We start from the raw sequence: 23,563 nt of genomic DNA, 5'->3' as shown, positions 1-23,563 counted from the left end.
ACGTCACCAAACATATCTACAACCAACACTGAATTTTCGCCTGTCACTTCAATATTTAAAAGAAATGAAACGCATAAATAATTCGCAAGAAAATTTAAGAAATGTAATCAAAATTAGGCAATTGTGGATCAGATCTGAAAAGATCACCGGTGTGAAATGGATCATTTCGAGGTATACTTCTGAAAATTCCATTACCTTGGAAACTAAAACTGGCATGAAAAGAACGACTTCAACATGCTTGAGTGAAAAATCTTTGAATGCACAGTTTATATACAAAAGTGGCAGTTTGTGAGGCAAAAGAGAGAAAAAAATACCGCAAAGTAGTGTTAACAGTGCTGAAAATGTTTGCTACATCTGTGAGGAAGTATCATTTGCTTTGCAAAAACATCAATTCGGAAAATCTGTCATAGATATTTGGCAGGAAAATTTGAGATGAGGCACCACATGTTGTTTGCAAAACTTGTGCCAGCAATCTACGAAATTCGATTAACGGCGAAGGGTGTTCAATGCCCTTTGCAGCTCCTGTGGTATGGAGGGAGCCCATAGATCACATAATACATCGCTATTTCTGCGTGGATCCAGCTATTAAGCAGGCAGTTTAAAAGAAAAGGGAACTGTTAGTAACCTACCCTAATAATCCACTTGTAGAAAATGCACAAAATTATCCAGATCCGTTTTAATTAAGGAATTTTGTGAGTCTTTGTTTAGTCAAGTTTATCAGTGAAAGTGATTTCGAGACGCTTGACCTGAAGGTTTCAAATTTATTAGCAAATTTATTATACTAATTGTTTGTAGGGAATGTTGCTACTTATACGTAATAAAACTAAACACTATCCGAAAAAGCCTTTTAAGGTCCAAGCCGTTTCCTCCTTAGCCCAGATGCGTCTGTCAATGCGGCCTTGGAGGGGCATGTGGTCACCACACTGGTTCCTGGCTGCTGTCAGCTTACGGGCCTGGAGCCGCTACTTATCAGTCAAATAGCTTCTCAATTTGCCTCACAATGGCTAAGTGCACCCTGCTTGCCAATAGAGCTCGGCTGACCCGGACGGTGACCCGTCCAAGTGCTAGCCAAGCCCGAGAGCGCTTAACTTCGGTGATCTGATGGGACCCTGCTTTACCACTGTGACAAGACTGTTGACAAATATATATGTTGATGGTATAAAACAGGGGATGCATTCTAAAACTGGAGCTAAAAATTTCTTTTATCATTATTTTTCATCATAGTGTATCCAAAGGAATGTAGAAACGCTAAATTTAAATAATTTACAAGTTTTCAATGAAGATTCTTTGCGCAATGTTATTAATCTCAAAATGTGTAAAGCTTCCACAGACGTCTCCAAATGTTAGTACCACATGACGGTGTAAGGTGACCAGGGCCAAGTGAATGGTCGCTCTTGAGACAGGTCTATATAGTGGTAGTAAACGGTGGATGGGATGGAGAAATAGTTGGAGGCGTGGCTTGTGATAGGAAAGAAGAATGCAGTCATGTGTCATATAGAGGCACAACTGTGTTGGCGATTGCAGCAGACAGCAGAGAAGGAGCAGGTACCTACGTCACAGTTTTGTCGGCGTTGAAAGTGACCAACGACTTCTCGGGTAACTGGAGCCAATGGCGTGAAAAAGTGTCACAAAAACAAACGGAGAAAAAGTAACTATTAAACTGACCTAAGAGGAGTCCAAGAAAATTAAAATGAGCGTCGTGTCAAGGCTATTAATATAAACGTAAACACTACTTAGGGGTTATGTATTATGTCTGCCTGCTAGGTAGAGCGATCTACGATCTTGGGACACGTGGTCAGCGTGTTGCCAGTCCCTCCTACCGCTATTGCCAGTAGATGAACTGTGATGGGTGCGCTATTTCTTTATTCAAGCAACTACTCACTTCGCCTTACTGAAGGGAACCCGTTCCAGAACTCCCTACGCCTGAAACAATCTTCGGAGTTAATGGCAGTGGAACGCGGGTCCTACTTGACCGAAAGTAGCGATGATAAACTATGGAGGTGATCTTTAAAATAAACTGATTCCTTCATTTTGTGGCAAAGTCTCAATGTGATATATATATATATATATATATATATATATATATATATATATATATATATATATATATATATATATATATATTGCATGGGGGCTTAATTAAATAATGTTTGAAAATGATTTTTATTTTTCGTAACTGTAAGTCCGATTACGCTCTGTCTCGTAACCGGTTGGCCCTGACTAGTATTATTACGCAATCTGACTGCATAGAACAACAACAAAGAATGAAATGAAAATTTTCGTTAACACAATTAATTAATTAAGTCCCCAGCAACTATAAAACCTACAAAACCAAGGCACAAGTATAACTGTTCTGTGTGTGGAAGTATGACTCAACGTACACATCTGGCACGGTTCTTCTTCAATAAGACAAGAAATTTCAAATACCATTTATACTGACGTGATAAAAAAAATTAGAAATACTATAATTGCGCAAGTAGCCCAGAATTACACTCTAATACAAGAACACACGCCAGATGCTTTGTTGACTGAACCTGTAATGACGCATAATTTAAGACATTGAGATAATAAAAAGAAAAGGAAAAATGTTTTTCTTTTACCTTCATGTATTGACGAAAATCACTCTAATCATTACAATATATCTCCACACCGACTCTCTACTACCACATCTCAACAAGAACTCTCCAGTATCACATCTCAGCAAGCACTGCCTACTACGAGTTCTCGACCAGCACTTTTCACTAGCACATCTCAACAAGCACTGACTACTACGAGTTCTCCCCAAGCACTGACTACCACGAGTTCTCCCCAAGCACTGCCAGTGGAGGTGGCTGAATAATACTCTTTGGCGCAATCTCTCGCGCTGTGGCTCAGTGTAGCCACCTTTCATATGCCCCTCCTCCACGGGCCAGAATTTGATAGTATTTTTCCAGCATTGGTGGTGAAAATACCACCAAATTCGTCCACAAAAATACAGACAAAAATAAAAGATAATATTAATACGTAACTATCACATAATTAGATAAAATTTTGGCTTTGAACTGACCTTTCAATAACCTAATATATGAAATACAGTAAGCAATACAAATTCTTTCATACATGTGACTTTACATAATAGTTTACACAATACACAAAAAATCAGTTTATACAAATGTTCACATAAAATGCTTTCAATGAAAAAAAAAAAGGACAAGTAGTTGATAGTTCCAGCAGTAGCACCCAGCAATGGTCAACAGGTGCAGAGAGCAACAAGTGACATCATTCAGCGGAAGCAGTTCCATTAGTGACACCCAGCATTGTTGAACAGGTGCAGACACCAACAAGTGACATTATTTCAGTAGAAGCAGTCCATCAGTGGCACCCAGCAATGTTGAACAGGTGCAGACACCAACAAGTGACATTATTTTAGTAGAAGCAGTCCATCAGTGGCACCCAGTAATGTTGAACAGGTGCAGACACCAACAAGTGACATTATTTCAGTAGAAGCAGTTCATCAGTGGCACCCAGTAATGTTGATCAGGTGCAGACACCAACAAGTGACATTATTTCAGTAGAAGCAGTCCATCAGTGGCACCTAGCAATGTTGAACAGGTGCAGACACCAACAAGTGACATTATTTCAGTAGAAGCAGTTCCATTAGTGGCACTCAGCAATGTTGAAGAGGTACACACAGCAACAAGTCACATTTCTCAGCAGAAGCGGTTCCATTAGTGACATCCAGCAATGTTGAATAAGTGCAGACACCAACAAGTGACATTATGTCAGTAGAAGCAGTTCATCAGTGGCACCTAGCAATGTTGAACAGGTGCAGACACCAACAAGTGACATTATTTCAGTAGAAGCAGTTCCATTAGTGGCACTCAGCAATGTTGAGCAAGTACAGAGAGCAGTCCATAATATTCACTATCACTGATCACACTGTTCATCAGAGTTTATAAGCAGAAATTAAACATGTCCTAGTGGCACCAATCATGTAGAAAAAGTGCAAGTAACAGTCCATAAAATTCACTATCACTGATCACACTGCTCATCAGAGTTTATAAGCAGAAATTAAACATGTCCTAGTGGCACCAATCATGTAGAAAAAGTACGAGTAACAGTCCATAATATTCACTATCCTAATCACACAGTTCATCAGCAGAAGTTAATCATTTCTAAGTGGCACCCATTATGTTGAAAAAGTGCAGGTAACAGTCCATAATATTCACTATCACTAATCACACAGTTCATCAGCAGAAATTAAACATTTCTAAGTGTCACACATCAATGTTGAACAAGTGCAGGTAACAGTTCATAATATTCGCCATCACTAATCAGACAGTTCACCAGCAGAAATTAAACATTTCTAAGTGGCACCCATCAATGTTGAACAAGTGCAGGTAACAGTTCATAATATTCACCATCACTAATCAGACAGTTCAGGCATGAACAATAGTTTGAATACACATACAAATGCTTTTACACACTAAACATATAAATTCTAATAAACCCACAAATGATATCAGATAATTGTCATATTAACTATTACAAATACTCAAATATCAGTAAACCTATAATATTTATGGGTGTCAGTGCAAGCCACTACAAACAAATAAAATAATATTTAGGAGATAGGTGGGTAGGATTAGGAAAGGAAAACACACAAAACACACTCACTCATCTTTCATCCACATTAAGTACTACTGTGTAATTGAATAGTGTTAACTGTGTAAATGCAATTCTGTCAAAATTTGATGTTCATCATGTGTATCAAGTAGTAGTGGCAGCAATGTATGACAGTCAATAATAGTTAAGTCAACGTCATAGTCATCATGTCAAGACCAATGTTTGCCAAGCCAGATCAAAATGTACGGTTGCTGAACAACTGTCAGTGAGCCAAGATATGCAATTACTACCTCTCTCCAAAAAAAAGTATTTACTGCTTATTGATTTAACAAAGTGTGTGTAGACAATCTTCCTTCTACTTTAGTGTTCTAGTCTGCTATCTTCATCCTCCTTGTTCCATACAGACCAACAAAAAAAATATGCTCCTCACTTACTTTACCTCTTATACACCAAAACTCCAATAATCATCAGCATCACATAATCTCAATACTTCAATAATACCTCTTACGTCGATACATATAAACCTTATCATTAATAGCATTAACCTTACCTCTTGTCCACCAAAACTCCAATAATCATCAATTTCACATAATCTCAATAATACCTCTTCAATACGTCGATACATATAAACCTTATTACCAATATCATTTCACTTCCATAACAACTCTTTCCTCTAGTCAGTCTCCTCGAACAAGTACAGATAAAATCCTAATGCAAACCTCATCATCCTATACAATCCGAAGACACACTGTCAACACACAACCTCTGTGTAATCCATCTGAGCCAAATCTTCTGTCCATCATTAAATAAAAGAAATGCATACATGACCTCTAACAGACTTAGTTCGAATAACTCTCAGTAATTAAGTACGATTACAGAGTGTGAATGATCATAATATTTCACAGTGTGTACACCACTTCAAGAATTATGGCAGAAGCAAACATGTGGAGTATTTCTTGTGTCAAGTGTCACTTCCTATTTCAATTGCTCACGAAAAATGCAGTGTAATGACTGTCAATGGTCTAAACCTAGTTTTGGTATGTCATGTCGTTAGCTTCCTTCCTATTAGCATAAATTTATACAGCTTCCATAAAACCTCCAGCTCATGTGGCTTTTATAAAGTTTCTTGTACTAATGTCGTTCGTCGAATTATAGCAGTTCATTTTCTTATCTTAAAAATAGAAGGCACTGGGCGTAAGCAAAACATGCAAGAGCGAGTAAATATACCAGTAGAGAACAGAATGTCAACAAGTGGATGCAGCACAATTCTTACAACGAGGCTCTGCCAAGCGAATAATCTATAATTAATACCATAATGTGACCTTAACTCTCTGTTCGTACACAGTACATCAGCATTTCTATATACCAAATTAAAGAGTAGTTGTGACGACAAACAGAAATGTATAAATATGCAATCCATACGCATAGCAGTAAACATATATCTTACGTAATAAACAGGTCATTAGCATCATATCAGCATAAGCAAATAAATGTTCATATGTCATCTTAATAAGTAAACATGAAGGCGCAAGCAGATAAATCACAAAGTATAACTTACATACATAATCACAGTCAGCACAATTAATCAGGTTACAATTATAATTTAAATAAATAAGCACAGCAGGCAAATAATTAAAAAAATATGACATCAGTGAAAAAGCAGTGCAGCCAAGCGATGCATAATATACACAAGTTACAACCCAGTTCATTAATAATCATTGTCAAAATCAGTTAACGTACGCAAGCACGTCGCTTCACAAGTAATTTCATAGAACATGAAATTTAGCACAAAGTATGAATCACGTAATCGCGAGCAGCAAATTACGTCTAAAGTACGTACCTAAGTGGAAATTTGTTACCTGAAAAATGTACTCAATTAATAGTTACCTTTTTAGTTTATTACTTTTTTCTTCGAAATTACATTCTTCCTGAAAATTTCTCGATAGCAAGTCGTCTTTACGTCGGACACGCACAGAATTTACCTGAAGTTCTTAAATATTTTATAGAACCGTATCCTGAATAATACTGAATGTTAATAACATAATTCATCAAGTCACTATAGCTTTATACTGAATTTAATCGGAGAAATTAAACTGTGTATTTATTTACGGCTGTCAGTGCATTCGCACTGAGCGCTCGATCAGCTGTAGGCGCGTGACGTAGGAAGTAATTGTGTGCGGTCAACGACTGCCTTGTGCGGCGCGCAGACTTGACTGTTGCTTTGAGTATATGCCGCCGCCAAAACACAGCGCGGTATCCTTGCATTCTCCGTGTGTTTACATGTAACTGTTAGTTTCTCAAAAGTATGTCATTCCACAAAAATTTTTCAAAAGTATATCATTCCACAAAAATTTTACGTTAGATATATGATGTATTCCCTTAGAGCGTCGTGATTTAAGAGTTTCTACTTCAACAGTGTTATCAAGAATGATTTTGCGAATTCTATATGGACCGTTATAAAGCAGAAAAAATTTGCGACATAAGCCTTTTCCTTTGTGAGACAAACGATGAGACTTGATTAACACCTTTTGACCAACTGAAAAGATTTTTAAACGACCAGGATGTTTAGCTGATTTCTCTCTTCTAGCAGCCGCAGATGCAATATTTTGTAGAGCCAGGTTGACAACTTCAGAATGCCGCAGTTTCCGTGTAGGCGGAAAAGGAACGATTTCAGATATGCGATTTGTCGGTGCTTTGTTTTTTAGTATCAGTATAGGCGGTAAAGAAGTTGAGTCATTACGAAGTTCATTCAGAATGTTTTGAAAAATATGAAATGGTTCAAATGGCTCTGAGCACTATGGGACTTAACATCTATGGTCATTAGTCCCCTAGAACTTAGAACTACTTAAACCTAACTAACCTAAGGACAGCACACAACACCCAGCCATCACGAGGCAGAGAAAATCCCTGACCCCGCCGGGAATCGAACCCGGGAACCCGAGCGTGGGAAGCGAGAACGCTACCGCAGAAAAATATGAAGATACTGATCCCAAGTTCTGTGATTCTGATGACAATAAAGACGACACAATTTATTGATTTCCTTCATCCATCTCTCTGAAGAGTTAGATTGAGGGTGAAAGAGTGAAATGAAAATTTGTTTAATTTTACGACGCCGTAGAGTACGAAGCCAAATTTTAGAACGAAACTGTGATCCATTATCTGATATAACCTTATCAACATGACCCACTTCTTTAAGAAAATGTTTGATGAAAGCATTAGATACTGAACGAGCTGTTGCTTTGCGTAACGGTGTAAAACACACATATTTTGATGTCAACTCCACTGCTACGAAAATGTACGCAAAACCATTAGTAGAACGAACCACTGGACCGAACAAATCGACTGCAGCCATGTCCTTTAATTTCGCTGGAATGATAGGAAACAATGGTGCTCTGTGAGAAATTGTTGGCGGCTTAGCCTTTTGACATAATTTGCATTTGGCCAGAACAGATCGAATACGTTTTTCCATATTACTGAAGTAGCAATTTTCCCGTAATTTATGAAAGCATTTTCTGGGACCAAAGTGTGCATAACTGAAATGCGTATACCAAATCAATTTATTGACCCACTCTTCAGGAATACAAACTAACCAAACAGAGTGGTCGACCGATTTTCGTTTAAAAAGAATGTCATTGCGAACTAAATAATGCTGTCTAATCGCTACGCTTTCCTTTCTCCTCCACTTCTCCTTAATGTCCTCCCAGATTGGATCCTTATTTTGCTCCTTAGCGATGTCCTGGAGCGAAGACGAAATAAAGTTCTCAAACGCAACACCTTGAATATACATCAAACAATAATTGTTTTCTATGCAGTCCTCTTCAGCACTTTGTTTCAAACCCATAGGTGCACGTGATAAAGCATCAGCAACAATATTTGAAGAACCCTGTATGTAAACAATACTAAAATCAAATTCCTGTAGGTACAACGCCCATCGTGACAATCTGCCATGAGTTAATTTTGTCGACATAAGAAATTCCAGAGCTCGATGATCGGTGTAAACCTTAGTATGTCTGCCAAACAAAAATGTGCGAAATTTTGTGAAAGCCCATACAACAGCCAAAGCTTCAAGTTCCGTAATCGAATAATTTTTTTCTGATTTAGAGAGAACACGACTTCCAAATGCAATAGTCTTTTGTACTACAACGCCGTCTTCTTCTATCTCTTGAAATAAGTGTGCCCCTAGGCCTTTGTATGATGAGTCCGTCGCCAAACAAAAATCTTTAGATAAATCCGGATGTGAAAGAAGTGGAGCAGCAACTGAAGCATCACGAAGCTGTTCAAGTTCTGACTGAGCTTCCTCATCCCAACACCAATTAGAATTCTTTCCGGATAGTTCACATAAACGAGGTGTGGCCAAATTGTCCAATCTAACAAAGCGTCTAAGAAAATTACAGACACCAAGGAAACTACGAACATCACGTTTTGTGGTAGGAACAGCATAATTACGAATAGCGTCTAATTTCTCTGGATCAGGAAGAATACCTTCTGTAGAAATAATGTGACCGAGAAATTTCACCTGAGAACGACCAAATTCAAATTTTTCCAAGTTCACTGTAATGCCAACTCTTGCAAAAATACGTAATAATGAATCCAAAATTTTGTTGTGCTCACTCCAAGAATGTTTAGCAATAAGAATATCGTCAACATATCAAGTAATATTGTCACGAAGATAAACAGGTAAAATTTCGTTTAAGCTACGAATGAATGCTGCTGAAGATACAGTAAGTCCAAACGGTAATTTCCGAAGTCACTTTTGTGTAAAATAGTCATATCCGGTTATTGTTTATCTACTGTCTCGATAGATTGATAGTAGAAGAGTTGTTTTTGACAGATGCAAAGAATAGTAAAAGAGTAGGCAGCGGTGCAGAAAACTAAAAGAAAAATAGCACCACTACAGCTCGGGGCCCTATGCACGCTACGGCACATATTGACTTAGAGTAGTGAACCCCCTGAGGACTTTAATAGCTGCACATAATTTCTAGTTTGTGACTTAGAGGCAAATTTGGCGGAAGTGCGTACATAAATTGATCTAACCATGCACATGGATGTATGTCATTCTTAGAATTACGAAAGATCTTAAATTTCCGAACAGTCAAAAAGTGTTTATAGTCAAAGTTTTCGCCTCGTGGCGACAAAGACCTACCGCGCCTGTCCCTGTCCGAATGTCGATTATTGTCAAGTTCACGCGCCTCGCGCTCTCTTATTGCATCCCGTAAATGAAATAAATTACTTTCTTCAAACCCCTCTGCTAAACTAAGACTAGTCAATTTATCTGAGATCTCCTCAACTCTTTCTGATGAGTCCCTTAATTGTCCTTTCTGTTTATTTACGTCTTCCGTAAGTGTCGCGACTCGGGTTTCAGTATTGACACATTTGGTAGTTAACTGTTCATATTGTTGTGTTATGTTATTTAATCTGTCATTTGATACGGACTCCTCGATTCTCACAAGTGTTTCTTCCTTATCGTGTGCACATTGTAAATTTAACTCTGAAAATTTCTGTACTATCACGCGATCTTTTTCTTCCTGTTCCCTGCCCTGTTCCTCTTGTCTGATTTCTGTTGAAATTAAGCTATTATTGTGAGCCTTCAAAATCGGTTGTACTTCTTCTCTAATTTCTTTATTTGATTCGTCTTTCATGTATTTGAAACATGTCCCTGTTCGTGAGCCTAACTGTGTTTCCATTGTTCCCATATCAGTTTCTAATTCAGATCGTAACTGTGATCCCACTGCTTTCATCTCGGTTTTAATTGTTCCTATTTCTGTTTCAATTGTTCCTATTTTTTAGCATAACCGTGTTGTCATTGCTTTCATCTCAGTTCTAATTGTTCCTATTTTTGATTCCAAATTTAATATTGCACTCATTAACTGCTCCATTTCTTCTGTAGTTAACCACGTAATCTGTGAATTTTCTGATTGAGAAAAATTTTGAACTGTTTCCGGACTATTTTCTCGACTTATTAAATTGTTTTCAACTTCATCATTCATCATACTGTTCTCCTGTGTTGGCGAGTTCGCCATGTTAACAATTTCGTCATTCTCACTATTCATCATTTTTGCCTTTTTCATCGATCGCGTAATCATTTACAAAACATATAAAACTCGTCACTGTACGAAAATTATACACAATGACTCCTTATCTTCAACAATACCATCCACACGAAATATTTCCCTCAAACACGATTAACGAACAATTGAAATAATTGCACTAAATTGTCAAACGCGTCTACAAGACAATAAAATTAAATTCTGAAAAAAAATACCATTAGAAGAATGACAATTACCAAATCTACACATGCAATATAGACTACAAATACTAAACTACAAATTACTACAACAATACTATTGTCTACTATTTTTACAATCATAAGAATTCCAAGGGACGATCCGAAGCGGCGGTCGCTACGTGCATGGGGGCTTAATTAAATAATGTTTGAAAATGATTTTTATTTTTCGTAACTGTAAGTCCGATTACGCTGTGTCTCGTAAACGGTTGGCCCTGACTAGTATTATTACGCAATCTGACTGCATAGAACAACAACAAAGAATGAAATGAAAATTTTCGTTAACACAATTAATTAATTAAGTCCCCAGCAACTATAAAACCTACAAAACCAAGGCACAAGTATAACTGTTCTGTGTGTGGAAGTATGACTCAACGTACACATCTGGCACGGTTCTTCTTCAATAAGACAAGAAATTTCAAATACCATTTATACTGACGTGATAAAAAAATTAGAAATACTATAATTGCGCAAGTAGCCCAGAATTACACTCTAATACAAGAACACACGCCAGATGCTTCGTTGACTGAACCTGTAATGACGCATAATTTAAGACATTGAGATAATAAAAAGAAAAGGAAAAATGTTTTTCTTTTACCTTCATGTATTGACGAAAATCACTCTAATCATTACAATATATCTCCACACCGACTCTCTACTACCACATCTCAACAAGAACTCTCCAGTATCACATCTCAGCAAGCACTGCCTACTACGAGTTCTCGACCAGCACTTTTCACTAGCACATCTCAACAAGCACTGACTACTACGAGTTCTCCCCAAGCACTGACTACCACGAGTTCTCCCCAAGCACTGCCAGTGGAGGCGGCTGAATAATACTCTTTGGCGCAATCTCTGGCGCTGTGGCTCAGTGTAGCCACCTTTCAATATATCAAAAAGTCAGTATAAATTTGAAAACTGAGTAAATCACGGAATAGTGTAGATAGAGAGGTACAAATTGACATACGACCTTGGAATGGCATGGGGTTTTATTAGAACCAAAAAAATACAAAAGTTCAAAAAATGTCCGAAAGATAGCGCTTCATCTGATCAGAATAGCAATAATTAGCATAACAAAGTAAGACAAAGCAAAGATGATGTTCTTTACAGGAAATGCTCAATATGTCCACCATCATTCCTCAACAATAGGAATAATGTTGTGAACAGCACTGTAAAGCATGTCCGGAGTTATGGTGAGGCACTGCCGTTGGATGTTTTCTTTCAGCATCCCTAGTGATGTCGGTCGATCACGATACACTTGCGACTTCAGGTAACCCCAAAGCCAATAATCGCACGGACTGAGGTCTGGGGACCTGGGAGGCCAAGCATGACGAAAGTGGCGGCTGAGCACACGATCATAACCAAACGACCCGCGCAAGATATCTTTCACGCGTCTAGCAATATGGGGTGGAGCACCATCATGCATAAACATCGTACGTTCCAGCAGGTGTTTATCAGCCAGGCTGGGGATAATGCGATTTTGTAACATATCGGCGTACCTCTCACCCGTCACGGTAGCAGTCACAAAACCAGAATCACGCATTTCCTAGAAGAAAAAAGGCCCGATAACTGTAAATGTGGTAAATCCAACCCATACGGTGACTTTCTCGTCGTGCAATGGAGTTTCCAGGACAGTTCTAGGATTTTCGGTAGCCCAAATTCTGCAGTTGTGGACTTCGACAGACCCTAGGAGCGTGAAATGAGCTTCGTCGGTCCACAACACGTTACTCAACCAATCGTCATCTTCCGCCATCTTTTGAAACGTCCACACCACAAATGCCGTCCGCTTCACTAAATAGTCAGGTAACAGTTCATGATACCGATGGATTTTGTACGGATAGCAAGTGCCAACCAAACAGTAGTGTATGGAATGCCGGTGCGACGTGCGACTGCACGAGCGCTGACTTCCCCGTGCATAGACGAACCCGCTACAGTCTCCATTTCTTCCTGGACTGTCTCAACAGCATTACGCCTTGTGCACGGTCGGCCACTACGGGGTCTATCGTCTAAACAACCCGTGGCTTCGAACTTCAAAATCATTCTCGCCACAGCTGCATTTGTCAGCGGACCTTCACCCGTTCGAATCCCCTTCCTATGGCGATAGGATCGTAACGCTGAACTAGCACATTCCCCATTCTGATAATACAGCTTCACTAAAAGCGCCTTTTCAGGTAACGTCAACATGCTGCGACTGCTGGCGCATCTGATTCTCTCTCTCATTACAGCTCCTTTTATACACGATTGTCATGCGCAGTCACTGACGTTTTGCTGTCCAGTGCCATCTGTCGAACATTTTGTGAACTTTGTTATTTTATTGTTCTAATAAAACCCCTATGTCATTCCAAGCATGTGTGTCAATTTTTATCTCTCTTTCTATGTTATTCCGTGGTCTATTAAGTTTTCAAATTTATACTGACTTTTTGATCATGATGGACGTTTGTATAGAACGTAATTGTTATTGTTCTTGAACAAGTGATTATAAAGAGACAGTCTGCACATTAATCAAAAGCTGTTGGTAAGAACAGTAAAGTATAAATTACCTCTACTGAACAGTAATGTGGTTTGACTGTGACATAATAAATATAATTGCACAAGGCAATTATTAAGCCATTTTCTGATGAATACAACACATGTACATAGTGTACGGCACGTGCTAACGCTACGCATCATCTAACTTCCTTGTTATCTAAATGTTAGAGCCTAGATGTTTACTGCGGTAAAATTATGACCTTCCCTAAAAAGACAGTAAAATTTTAAGTTTTTATTGAAAGTACAGTGCTCCTTTTGAAGATTGTTTCCAGTCTGAAAATATTCGGAAACTCTAAGTAACACTTAAATAGTGCGTGGAGAGCTGTATGAAGTTGGCACCTCGTGTTTATCAAATGGTGGTTCAAATGGATCTGAGCACTATGGGACTTAACATCTGTGGTCATCAGTCCCCTAGAACTTAGAACTACTTAAACCTAACTAATCTAAGGACATCACACACATCCATGCCCGATGCAGGATTCGAACCCGCGACCGTAGCAGTCGCGCGGTTCCGGACTGAGCGCCTAGAACCGCTAGACCTCGTGTTTATCCACTTGACTTTAACATACGTTTATCAAAAATGTTTAAAGTGCTTTCGTGAATTCGTTCTTTTTCTTTCTTCTTTATTGTTGTTTTATCGTGAAGCAGGGAAAAAGAAATACACGCGTTTAAAAGATAAGGCTGATATAAAGTACGAAGCAGTAAAGAGGGAATAGCTAGACGAGAATTACAAGGCTGTAGAAGCATGTATGCCTGGTGGAAAGATAGATCCAGCACATATAGAAAAATAAAAGAGAATGGTGAAAACAGAAGCACATGTATGAATATGGCTACGCAAAAAAGGGGAGACCGAAAGGTGGAAGAAATATGAAGGGTTTATGTAAGGCATTCAAACTTGAAGACAATATCAAGATAAAAAAGAGCGAATAAATGAAGATGGAATCGGATATACGATACGGCGAGAATAATTTGACAGACCTCTGAAAGATATCAGTGGAAATGAGTACCCGGTAGTAGACGACATTCCCTCAGAATTATTGAAATCCTTGGGAGGCCCAGCCATACAAAACTATTCAATCTTGTAAACAAGATATATCAGGATGGGGAAACACCCTCAGACTTGAAGAAGAATGTAATAAATCCTATTCCAAGGAACGCAGATACTGACGGGTGGGAATGATACCGAAACATCAGTTTAACAAATTATGGTTGCAAAATACCGGCACGAATTGTTGACAGAAACTGGTCGAAATCGACTTCAGGGAAGTTGAGATGAGTTCCGGAGAACTGTAGAAACACGTAAGGCCATACTGTCCCTATGACGTATCATAGACTGAAGAGAGACAAACCTACGTTTGTAGCATTTGTACATTTAAAGCTTTTGCAAACTTTCAGTGTAAAACATTCTTTGATCTTCGAAGGGTAGTAAGGGTAAATTGCAGGGAGCGAAAAGTTATTTGCAACTTGTACAGAAACCAGACTGCAGTTATAACCGTCGAAGGGCGTGAAGGAGAACAATGGTTAAGGAAGAAGTTACAAGAGTTGTAGATTGCCGAATATGTTATTCAGTCTTTTCGTTGAGCAATCAGTAAAAAAAACGAGAAGTACTTTTGAAAGGAGTTGGAAGTTCAGAGAATGTTGGCTTTGCAAAGTTCATTTGATAGTACAACTGAGTTGTACTGATTACCACAAAACGAAACACTCTTATGCAGTTGCTTGAAACTCTAAAAACACCGATGTTCAGGTGTTATCACACGCACTTAAAATGCAACAAAGAGATTATCACGCCCCTCTGCGTTAGAGTTCCAGGACAAAATCTACCCGGTTCAATCAGGTCCCGACTATGTGTGGCCGTTTCGCCGCCAAGACACTCCGTCCGAAATCTTCAACAGGCTGACAAAGAATACAACTCCAAAGAATTCAGAAAATGGCTTCTTCAGAGCCCCGATATTTATCCATCCTGTCCCTTCTTCACCCACCAGGACTCGTTTCGCCCTTCCGTCTTTATCACTCTCCTCCCCATACTTCACCCTTACCCACACCCCAGTCTCCTACTTCCTTTTCCTACAGTCCACCCGCACAACTAAACGCATCTCCATAGTTACAGTCGAACAGGCTCCTATACGTATTTCCACATTCCACGTGGAATATACGTAATATTTCCTTCTGCTAATCGTCCCCACAGAGATCCTTAAATTTTTAGTGAAACTGTAGGCCTTCGTTTCAGGATCGCCCTCTGTCAGAAACATCTTTTAGCTACCTTTTTATGTTACCATTTAGTTTAATTTTCATTGTTAATAAGAACATCAGTAGTTCAATTCCATATAATTACAATCCGTGAAGTTCATCTTTTTATAATAAAACCAGTTTAATTGTTCTACCATTTACATACATAGATTCGTTTTTGTTTATATTTTAAACCGTTGGGGTAAAGGCAGTCGGCAGCTCAGCCTCCGTCCAAATGGAGTGAAGGGGTATTGTGGTCTTCAATTCGAAGGCTAGTTTTACAGTTCATCACTCTAGTTTATCCTCTGCCTCATCATCTCTGCATTTCTAATAAACCTGCATCTATTTTAACCTGCTTCCCATATTTGTCTCCCATCTACGACCCAGGAGGAATGGTCAGTACTCAGAGATATGATAGGAACGATAATTCGAAGCAAAAATGTCTAGTAACCGTGGGCTCTGAAACACATACCTTAACAGCTGTGAGCACTTCTACATCTTCGGTGCTGTGAAACAAATCTCTTCTACTAAAAGAACTATGCTTTCCGCATTTTAAGAGGTGAAAGTAAATATGAGTTGTGAAGTGCATACCTTAGTCCTACGAGCAGTTGTTCATCTTCGCTACTGTGAAATACATCTCATCTATTGAACAAGTGCTCGTAGGACTAAGGTATGAATTTTGGAGCCCATGTTTACCAGATAATGTTTTTCTCGTTTTGGTTCATACTACCTCCTCCCAAAATGTGGAGAGCACAGAGTTTGCAGTACAAGTGATTCGTTTCACAGTATCGGAGATGAAGAAGTGTTCATAGCTTTTAGAGACTAGGTTTGCTAGGATTTTTTACTCCTCTTACTTTCGTGTTGGCTACTACTTTCCATTCATGTAACTGCAGTCTGATTTCTGAACAAATTGTAGATAACGGCTGCCCCTTGCTTTCAGAATTTCAATGAGTTTATTTCGAGTCAACATAGTCAAAATTTTTCTGTAAACCTACCAGTTCTATAAACGTAGCTTTGCCTTTCTTCAGCATATCTTCTAAGATTGTCGTCGGATCATTATTGCTTCGGGTATTACTAAATTTCTCCGAACCCATATCTTTCCCGAGATCTGCACCTACCAGACATTATATTCTTCTATAAATAACTAGTGTCGAAATGGTTCAAATGGTTCTGAGCACTATGGGACTTAACATCTGTGGTCATCAGTCCCCTAGAACTTAGAACTACTTAAACCTAACTAACCTAAGGACCTCACACACATCCATGCCCGAGGCAGGATTCGAACCTGCGACCGTAGCAGTTGCGCGGTTCCGGACTGAGCGCCTGAAAACTAGTGTCAGTGTTTAGAAGCATGATTTATCTAACTGACGATTATCTAACGTTAACACCTGTCACTACGTGGCTTCTCTGGGAATGAAAGTATTACATTCTCCTTGAAGGGTTTTTCGCCTGTCTTACACACATTGCATGTGAGGTAGAATAGTTGAGTCATCATATGTTCTACCAAGGATCTCAATAGTTCCCTGGGACTTCTGTGGCTTGTTTTAACTTACGGTCTTTCAGAGGTCCGTCAAACATTTCTCGCAGTATCATGTCTGACACGTAATATTCATCCACTTTTTCTTTGCTTTCCGTAATATTGTATTAAAGTACGTTTTCTATGTATAGTCTTGCTATCTGTTCCTTCCAACTTTCGGTCTTCCCTTCTTTCCTTGGTTCTTATCTGTCATCTGAACTCTTTATATCATTCAGCTGCTTCCCTTCGAAAGTTTGTTTTTCAAACAGGCAGCACACATCTATTGTAAGTTTCTCATAGCCACGAATACTCTACAGCTTTACATTCTTCCTTTAGCCATTCCTGCTTTACTATTTTCCTCATTGTGTCTCCATTTCTTTTATTGGTCTGTTCTCTCATTTTTCTGCTCAACTTTCCGGATTTTTATATTTTCTCCATTCATCAGTTAAATGCTATACCTCATGTGTTATTCAGTGATTTATACTAGACTGTGTCTTTCGTCTGCTTGATTCTTGGCTGCCTTCACTGTTTCGTAACTCGAATGTATATTCGTCTTCTATTGTATTCATTTCATTATTTCATACCTCGAATGTACATTCGTCTAATGCTGCATTCATTTTGCTATTTCATATCTCGAATGGGTATTCGTCTTCTACTGTATTAATTTCCCCTGTTTCAATTAGTAGTTGGTTAATGCTCCCTTTGAAAAGTTCGGCGACCAATGCCTCTTTGAATTTATTCAGGCTCTTAGTTTTAATTTCCTACCTTTCTAAAATTTATTCAGTTTTGACCTTCAATTCATAACCAGTAAATTATAGCGCGTTCACATCTGCTCTGGAAATTTTTTGCAGCTTAAAATCTGGTTCCGAAACCTCTGTCTTACCATTATACGAGGACGTGCTGAAACGTAATGCCTACGAATTTTTTATTCTGTTCTCTATGTAAAGGGCTCCCAATTGTGGCGTGTAATACGGCGGTCTGTAACGTAACTATGACAGTGCATGAGAGACAGCGTGCTTTTTTTTATCGGGTCGAGTTCGCCCTCACGTGGAGCGCAGTCTCCTTCAGCAAGAGAATGCCAAACCACAGACGAGCTCCGCGACATCTACAGCACTCTGACTCCTTGAGTTCACTGTCATCGAGCATCCTCTATGCAGTCTCGACTTGGCACCAGCCGATTTTCATCTGTTTCCAAAACTTGAGAAACACGAAGCGGTGCAAGCAGAGGTGAAGCTGTGGCTCTGTCAACAAAGTCAAACTGACGGTATCAGCAAACGGGTCTCTCGTTGGGAGAAATATGTTCGTCGGCGGGGTTCGTCGCCGCGGTGACGATGTCGAGAAATAAACATGTAAGTATGAAGAATAAAGCTAAAGAATGTGAACATCAAATCAAATCGCTCTGAGCACTATGGGACTCAACTGCTGAGGTCATTAGTCCCCTAGAACTTAGAACTAGTTAAACCTAACTAACCTAAGGACATCACAAACATCCATGCCCGAGGCAGGATTCGAACCTGCGACCGTAGCAGTCTTGCGGTTCCAGGCTGCAGCGCCTTTAACCGCACGGCCACTTCGGCCGGCAATGTGAACATCGTTTGTGATTTTAAAAAGCTTTAAGATTTTTCATACAAAATATTCGGAGAAACTACTTTTCAACACGGTCTCGTAATTGTAGTGATCGCGAAACAAGATAAATGGTTCAAATGGCTCTGAGCACTATGGGACTTAACATCTGAGGTCATCAGTCCCCTAGAACTTAGAACTACTTAAACCTAGCTAACCTAAGAACATCACACACACCCATGCGCGAGGCAGGATTCGAACCTGCGACCGTCGCGGTCGCGTGGTTCCAGGCTGAAGCGCCTAGAACCGCTCGGCCACTTCGGCCGGCGAAACAAGATAACAAACTTATTTACTTATTTATTTTCTCTAGGCTCTTTTTACAGCTGTAGCACCATTAGTGGCGTTTCTGTAAAAATTTGAAATATATAATACGTATTTCGATTTCTAGGCAGTTGAAACAGTTTTTCTTTCAGTTGAGAAGGTCAGAGCAGGTTCTTTTTCACATTTTTTGACAGTACCGGGTTTTCCTTCGTTGTTAGCAGAGATTCTCGCCTCTTTCAGCTTTTAGAAAAACATTTTTCTTTCAACTGTATTTGGTCTGTATGCGTACTTCAATTCCCCGAATATTATATTGTAGGTGGCTTCGCCCAAACTGTATTGTAGCTACATTTCCTTTGCACTCGGTACTGTGTTGATAAGCGTTCATTTGATTTTATTGTGTTTTGTGAGTATTGTCAGCGCAGAGTTAATAAATTCATATCGTATTATAGTGTTGTGTGTGTGTGTGTGTGTGTGTGTGTGTGTGTGTGTGTTGAAAGGAACGAAGATCAAGCTTTAACATCCCATCGACGACGACGTCGTTAATGACTGAGCACAAGCTCTGATTTGATAAATCGAATGTGTCTTTTTCAGAGGAATCGTCCCGGTATTTGCCTTGAACAGTATAAGGAAGTCACGGTAAACCTAAATCTGGATGGTCCGAGGGGAATTTAATCTGTCGCCCTCCACAATAAGAGTCCTGTGTCGTACTGTACGCAAATTCACTCTCTCACTCGCTTGTGTATGTGTATGTGTGTGTGTATTTGTTTATCTTTCTCTTTCTCTCTCTCTCTCTCTCTCTCTCTCTCTCACACACACACACACACACACACACACACACACACACAGAAATACTTAAGTGAACTTATAAGCGCTCATAAATGAATTTATCAATTCAGCATTTAAGATGCTGACAACACCCATAAAAAACACGAAATTCAAGTGAACACGCAGTGGCACAGAACTGACAAGTAAACTTAGCCAAAGTATACACTTCGGTCTTGATAGAGCAAAAAAAAAAAAAAAAAAAAAAAAAAAAAAAATTGACTAGTATTTTTTTATTCACGCGCATGTGCGGCAGAGGGGCTGGAACACCTTGATTACCATTTCATCATATGTGTTGTTGTTGTGGTCTTCAGTCCTGAGACTGGTTTGATACAGCTCTCCATGCTACTCTATCCTGTGCAAGTTCCTTCATCTCCCAGAACTTACTGCAACCTACATCCTTCTGAATCTGCTTAGTGTATTCACCTATTGGTCTCCCTCTACGATTTTTACCCTCCACGCTGCCCTCCAATGCTAAATTTGTGATCCCTTGATGCCTCAGAACATGTCCTACCAACCGGTCCCTTCTTCTTATATATACATATATGAATCAATTTTGTATAAGCGATGTTATACGTTTTGCTGTTAGTAAAATGTCGAACTGAAAAAGAAAATAGTGGGGGTAGGCGATCTCGAGAAAATAACTTTTCGATCAAACGTACATTAAAAGCTACAGAACTTAAATCAAAAGTCTTTTTCAGATGTGTTAACGTTTCAACAGCATTCATTCAGAAATATTAAACTGAGGTCTTTGCAAGGGGGTGTGTCACCCCCTTCAAGGCTGCGTGTATACGTACGAAAAAATATATGTGTTTTATTTTGTTGTACACTACAACATATTCAAAGACGACCACAATCAAAGCGTATCCCTTGGGTAGATTTACTTGTGAGTGCCAAGGACATGTACCTACAGTACAATTTGAGTGAAGCCGCCTATAATATGAAGCCTGGGAGATATAAGTGAAGCGCATTTGCAACACAGTTGCGAATCTTCGGCGTCGATTGCGACACACAGGAAATATCCATCACAGGCTAGTATGTGATTGACCGAGGGAGACGACTCAACTCTTATCTGGCCTTAACGGCGCTATGAAATCCAATGACGTACGCATCCGGAATCGCTGTGTTCCGATAAGCACTCTGTTGGAAGCACAGAGCAGTTCACCTGACTGCCAGACTTGTAGGAATGAATGGCCAGCTCTCGGCAATGAGCGTACCCGCAGTATCATTGAGAATGATCCTCATCCTCGTACATGGGAACATACTAATGGACTCACTGTCACATCTTCGCTGGTGGTTAGAAGTACATATATGAGGTACTATAGCCACAATGCAGTTGGTGCTGTTTTTCTCTTTGCAGACGATAATGTTAGTTTGTGTCTTGGAGATCTGGTGGATGAATCCTTGTATGGGCTAGCCACAAAGAAAAAAAAAAAAAAGAGGTTTAGGGTTTCACGTCCCATCAACCACAAGATCATTAGAGATAGGGCACAAGCTCAGATTGGAGAACAGACCAGCAAGTAAACAAATCATGTCCTTTTCTAGGAAACAACCGTTTACGTGATACAGGAAAATTGTGGAATATCTACATCTGGCTGACTGGACAGGGACTTCTCAGATGCGAGAAAAGCTCATGAAGGTCATAGTTTGCGAAGTTTTAGGGTTTAGAGAGGCAACGGCCTTGCCGCAGTGGATACACCGGTTCCCATGAGATCACCGAAGTTAAGCGCTGTCGGGCGTGGCAGGTACTTGGATGGGTGACCATGCAGCCGCCATGAGCTGTTGCCATTTTTCGGGGTGCACTCAGCCTCGTGATGCCAATTGAGGAGCTACTCGACCGAATAGTAGCGGCTCCGGTCATAGAAAACCATCATAACGACCGGTAGAGCGGTGTGCTGACCACACGCCCCTCCTATCCGCATCCTTAAATGAGGATGAAACGGCGGTCGGATGGTCCCGATGGGCCACTTGTGGCCTGAAGACGGAGTGCTTTAGGCTTTAGAGAGACGGCTTGCTCATAATGAATATCAACCAAAGATTGATGTAGACCTATACAGAAATTTTTCTCCGAAATGGTATCATTCGTAATAGACCTCCGAAATCACTTCGTAGATGGCATGTCATATTGCTGGAAAGCATATGCGTGCCAGTTATACTGCTACTCCTGTCTTATTTGCTTACGAAAAATTACCATTATTGTTATTACAAATACGTTTAAACTTTGAAGATCTTCTAATTACATGTTTTAGTCGTCGTTATAAGCCAAATTTATTTTTTCTCTAAGTCTTCTGACGTGCTTGTTATTAAATGTACTTTCAGTACTTAATTCTGGTTAACTTTTGAACACTGCTGTAGTATCTATTTTGCTCTACAACTGACGGAGAAGTTTCTCAAGCTATACATATGAAGCATGTAGCAGAGCGAATCATGGAAACAAAAAACGAACTACAAGAATCGAAAAGTAGGATGCAGGAGGGTACGGGAGAAGCAGTAAACTAGTTGGTGAATAGGCGAAAGATTGTGCCTAAACAGTATCTCACAGAAACAATGGAGCAACGTTGTAATACCTTCTATGTAAGTCATAACTTACTACGATGGGACAGGAGTAAGCGACAATGTGTGGAACTGTAGGAGACGATCAAGTCTTGGATAAAGTGCTCGAGTTTTGAGGAGGTCATCTCTACTGGCATATAGGTATGAAGAGGTACAAGCAAAATACAATTAGTGCGTCACAGATGGATGACACTAGGGCTTCGCAAATAGATGACAACTTCTTCGTAAATAGGTGACAACTTTACAACCTGTCCCTAATCACAGTCTGATGCAATCTGCCAGCTGTTTGAGTAGCCGTGCAAAATGAGCAACCCATAACTGCTTTGTAGCTTCAGTTGCTGCGTGTTCATCTAACAAGATTGAGCCAGTAGTGTACTTCGTCTGTACCTATGAAAATCGGTGCCTATGTGACTAATAGTTAACACTCGATTTTCTTTCGCAAGGAGTGTCTTTTGCATCCCTAAGTAAATGCATATAATTTCTCGCAGCACACAAAGGAATTATACTCTAGAAAAATAAAAAAAAGATGCACCACGAAGAAATTATCCCAATGAGACAGAAATCGGTAGGTGTGATGAACATGTACAGACAAACAAACGATTACAATTTGTGAAGAAACGGATAATTTATTCAAGAGAAAGGGCTTCACAAATTGTGCAAGACAGTAACGCGTTGGACCACTCCTGGCCCAGTTGCAGGCAATTATTCTGCTTGACATTGATTGACAGAGTTGTAGGACGTTGTCCTGAGGGATACCGCGCCAAATTCTGTCCAATGAGCGCGTTAGATGGTCAAAATCACGAGCCGGTTGGAGGGCGCTATCCACTATGTCCCAACATCCTCTATTGGAGAGAGACCCGATGACCTTGTTGGCCAAGAGCACGAAGACAAGCAGTAGAAACTCTCGCCGTGTGAAATGTAAGCCCAGAATGGCTTGGAATGAAGCACTTACCACTGTGCTGTAAGGCTGCCGCAGATGAAAACGAAAGGTGTGGTATCTACGTTCGATACCACACTTGTTAGGGGTTGCAGATATCGACCGCGTCCGTAATAGAGATCGCTGGACCCGCGAGTCGCGACTAGCGCCGCTCCGCGGCTTGTGACAAGTATCTAGCGAACTCTCGTCCACTCTTGCTCGGGACGTC

At 39.8% G+C, this 23,563-nt stretch overlaps 1 pseudogene; it reads left to right on the top strand.

The window, feature by feature from the left end:
• The first annotated feature begins 21,536 nt into the window (after positions 1 to 21,536).
• LOC126482773 (5S ribosomal RNA) lies at positions 21,537 to 21,653 on the top strand (annotated as a pseudogene).
• Positions 21,654 to 23,563: the final 1,910 nt, after the last annotated feature.

Source organism: Schistocerca serialis, chromosome 5 (assembly GCF_023864345.2).
Source record: "Schistocerca serialis cubense isolate TAMUIC-IGC-003099 chromosome 5, iqSchSeri2.2, whole genome shotgun sequence".
Taxonomy (NCBI): Eukaryota; Metazoa; Arthropoda; class Insecta; order Orthoptera; family Acrididae; genus Schistocerca; species Schistocerca serialis.
This window is presented reverse-complemented; position numbering and strand designations above follow the sequence as displayed.